This window comes from Papaver somniferum, chromosome 5, assembly GCF_003573695.1.
Source record: "Papaver somniferum cultivar HN1 chromosome 5, ASM357369v1, whole genome shotgun sequence".
In the NCBI taxonomy this organism is placed as follows: domain Eukaryota; kingdom Viridiplantae; phylum Streptophyta; class Magnoliopsida; order Ranunculales; family Papaveraceae; genus Papaver; species Papaver somniferum.
In genome coordinates this window covers 193575942-193579948 of record NC_039362.1, presented here as the reverse complement: position 1 = coordinate 193579948, position 4007 = coordinate 193575942, and the positions used below count along the sequence as shown (strand labels likewise).

The 4007-nt window shown below is 35.5% G+C and overlaps 1 long non-coding RNA gene across 4 annotated transcripts; it reads left to right on the top strand.

The window, feature by feature from the left end:
• Positions 1-825: 825 nt before the first annotated feature.
• On the top strand, positions 826-3684 carry LOC113278402. Of its 4 annotated transcripts, none has more exons than XR_003325490.1 (7): positions 826-984; positions 1242-1283; positions 1544-1675; positions 1924-2021; positions 2365-2514; positions 3120-3201; positions 3326-3684. It is a non-coding gene; the product is annotated as an uncharacterized LOC113278402 (long non-coding RNA). The 4 variants fall into 4 exon arrangements; XR_003325487.1 differs by having other exon boundaries at positions 3322-3684; XR_003325489.1 differs by having other exon boundaries at positions 826-1051; positions 3322-3684.
• The last annotated feature ends 323 nt before the right edge of the window (positions 3685-4007 follow it).

Here is a 4007-nt window from a genome sequence, read left to right as displayed (position 1 = left end):
CATACCCAACCCCAAACCCGTTTGTACGGGTAAAACCCTACCCAATAGGGCGGGTACCCACGGGGATGGGTTTCGATGGGGCAAATGGCCATCCCTACACCCAGCAAATATATCTATCTTACAAAAACAAATGTGTTTTGCCCAATCTAACGGATGAGAACAATATTTTTTCTTCGATCGACGTCTGTTATTGCTTTTTACAAAAACAAATGTGTTTTGCCGAATCTAACGGATGAGAACAGTATTTTTTCTTCGATCGACGGCTGTTAATGCTTTAAAAACGGAGGGAAACGCAAAAGATAATCTATCTTACAAAAACAAATGTGTTTTGCCCAATCTAGCGGATGAGAACAGTATTTTTTCTTCGATCGACGACTGTTATTGCTTTTTACAAACACAAATGTGTTTTGCTCAATCAAACTGATGAAAAGAGTATTTTTTCCTCGATCGACGGCTGTTATTGCTTTAAAAATGGAGGGAAACGCAAAAGATAATCTATCTTACAAAAACAAATGTGTTTTGTCCAATCTAACGGATGAGAACAGTATTTTCTCTTCGATCGACGGTTGTTATTGCTTTTTACAAAAACAAATGTGTTTTGCCCAATCTAACGGATGAGAACAGTATTTTTTCTTCGATCGACGGCTGTTATTGCTTTAAAAATGGAGGGAAACGCAAAAGATAAATTCCGGCTTGGAATGCACCCTTATTTTAAGCCCTCATCCAACGTTTGGGAGTATCTCACGTACCCAGCCTGTTTCAATGCGTCTAATTAATCCCTTAAGAAAACAAAACGCATAGAACAGAACTGTTTCATATTCTCGGAAATCAATGGGATTATGTTGTGTTCTTTGAAATCAAATGGAATCTTTTTTTGAACCTGATCAACTTACCCATATACGTTTCTTCTTATGAGCTCACGAACTTATAAATTCACATGCACCTAGAAATCTGTCCAACAGATCGAAGAAGAACATGTATGAGGTATTTCAAATCACGGTTCTTATTTCTCTTCCTTAATGTTGGGTTTTTATTTTTTCTCTATCAAAAGGTAAGCCCTAGATTTCTGATTCACAAATTTTTTTAATAGCTATTGATTCACTAATTGCGTTACTACAATACCCATCCCCTGCAATCATTCCTAATTTCTTCAATAGTGATCAATCCATTCACTGACCATCCAAGTTGTTGCTAATTAGGTATTTTTCAAGAAATATATCTGATTGATTTTTTGATTGCAGATTTTTGTTGGTGCACGACATATTCCGCAACATCCATCCTAGGTAAAAGGTCAATTAAATTCTACTTGATTTGGATCGGTTTGTGATGTTTTAGGTTAGGATTTGAATAAAATTCTGTTGGAACTCTATTGTGATTCGTTACTCATAAAATTTAGCTTTGCAACTTCTGAAAATTTTGATTAGTTTTTGATTTTATGAGTATTTTTCTCTATGGATTGGTGAAATGCAATTCTGAACTGACAATGTAAGATACAAATCTAAAATGGTCCAACTTGATCAAAAATAATCCATATGTGTCTCAGGGTGATGAGTTGCAAGGGGATGTACCAAAGAACCTAATCTGGAAATTCAATGCCTTGCTTCGGGTTGGTGACGTGTATTTAGTAGAGCAGAAAAGTAGGAAATCCTTTGAAACGGACTATCAAGATAATGAAGTAAGCATGCAGTATAAATTGTTGTCTTTGGAGTCAATGTATAGTTATCCTTTTGTATAATTGTTGCTCTATTAGGTTTCAATATTCAATCATTTTACCTGCCGAGGGTCGCTAACAGCATATTTAGATCTTACATTCCTACTTCGGTTCATCATATTCGTTTAAAAATAAAGCTTTTGAAATTTAACTATGGTTCTAATAATCCACCAAAGACATTTGAAGAAATGGAGGTTTTGTCATTTGTGTAGACAAAACCAACAGCTGCAAAATATTGAAGAAACAGGAAATAGAAGGAAAATCACGACATAACCAACAGCTGTACTTGAGCATTTATTTAGCTTACCAGGTTAGTCTTTCCAGGTTTATCTTTTCTTACATATTCATCTACTGCAGTTGTAATTTTTAAATATAGGAATGATTTTGGGCACTTAGATTGCTAATTTTGAATTTGGCTTGGCCATTTCACAGCATCTTTAGGACAAGGATTATGCAAATAACAATCCCAACTCTAAATAACCCTCCTGCTTTGGACCTTTTGATCCCAATAATATAAAAAACCATTTCTGAACTAATGGATGCCAAATGAGATCTCACTCACCAAGTGCACTTAAGTATTTAGAAATGTTGCATATCTTTATATTGTCATATCTACAAGACATCACAGATGGCTAACCGATTGTGGCGTGCAGGTACTCAATTGAATTATTGTCAAGACAGTGCAAGTTGGATGTTAGGATTCCACTGTTTGGTACTATTTGGCTGCAACAAGTGCACGAATAAAGTGGTTGGTGCGATATAATTTCCCTCATTTTTGTGTTACAGGCCAGCATCCATCTCAAGTATGTATCGATTAAATTTCACTGGATCTGAATAGTATTGGGATATATTAGGCCATACTTTCAGTGTTGTATGTCCCCTTGATTGTTTCAATCGGATCTATCAATTCAGTTTATTATGCAAGTTCAGATTCTTTCGGTGTTAGGTTGTTTTAGTATATTTAATAGATGCTTAAAAAAATAAAAAAGATTACCCATTCTTAGGTTTAAGAATTGATTTAATCTGTAGAGAATGAAGTTTTTGATTCAGCAATATTACAAACGTTAATAAGTGCATACTGAATGTTCGGTACCTGTTTGGAATAAGATAATACAAATCTCATTTTCTTAGATTAACTAGTTAACTAGGCTAAGGGAAGGAGAAACTTGCAGGAAAACTTAAGGATATCGGTCCAGCCTTTTGTGAAATATTTATGGGTTAAGTATATATGTATATGACGTTACACATTGTTGTTTGCGTTCCAAGGATTAGGTTTCACAGTTAAAATTATTGATGATGATATTGGCATCTCACCTGTGCAATTTAGAATTATTTATTCCTACATGAAATACAGGCAATATTGAAAATGACATAGATTGGTAATGATACGGGCATCTCACATGTGCAGGTTTCATTTATGTGTTACAGCTTTTCGAAATGCAATTTATGAATTGGAGTAGGTTTATAGCTGAGTCTAACTATTATATCCAGTGAGTCAGAATCACTTTACACATAGTATATCTTTTGATGCATGCATCCGTTGGGCGTTTTTGTTTCTCGGATGGTTTCTCTGTTGATTTTGGCTTATGTTTGTTGTAAATTTGAACCAGACAGCGTTGCAGCGGCTGTGCAATGCTGGAGCACCAGTATATCTGGGCGACAAGATTTTTGTGTCATTGACTATTGACATGGTTTCCAGGGTACGTCGTTTATCAAGTCAAGAAATAGTAAATAATGGAAGAGCACCACACAAGCAGAACCAGATTTCTTCATGGGAGCATATTTTCCTTTTTAATTGAGATAAAAAGGGTCTGTAACGAGTTCTATTTTTCTTTTCAACACATTGAACCAGATATATGAGTCAATGCAATCCGTCTCTGTTTAGCAAACCCCTTTTTCTTGCTGTGTTGTATTCATTGAACTGATCAATGGAAGTATTGAATTAATTAGTGTTGTAGTAACCATTTATCTTGAGAATGATTACTTTCATTACTCACCAATCCCCGTGAAATATGAATTTAACAAATGTTGCGTCACAGTTCGCCTGTTCACCTACATACAAATTCTGTCTTATGACCATATCGTACTGGCGTGAATATAAAATAACTCCTTCCGTGGGATGGTTGTCCATTAGCAAAACCTGAGAGATCAGAAGACAGTTCTTACGATACAGTGTTAGAAGGAAGCTTTTTACGATACAATGCAGTTTTGGGAAGAAATCTGGCATAGAAGTCGAAGCGACGGTAACTATTGTGTATTGTGCGAAATGGATACACAACGAATGGAGCGATAGTCA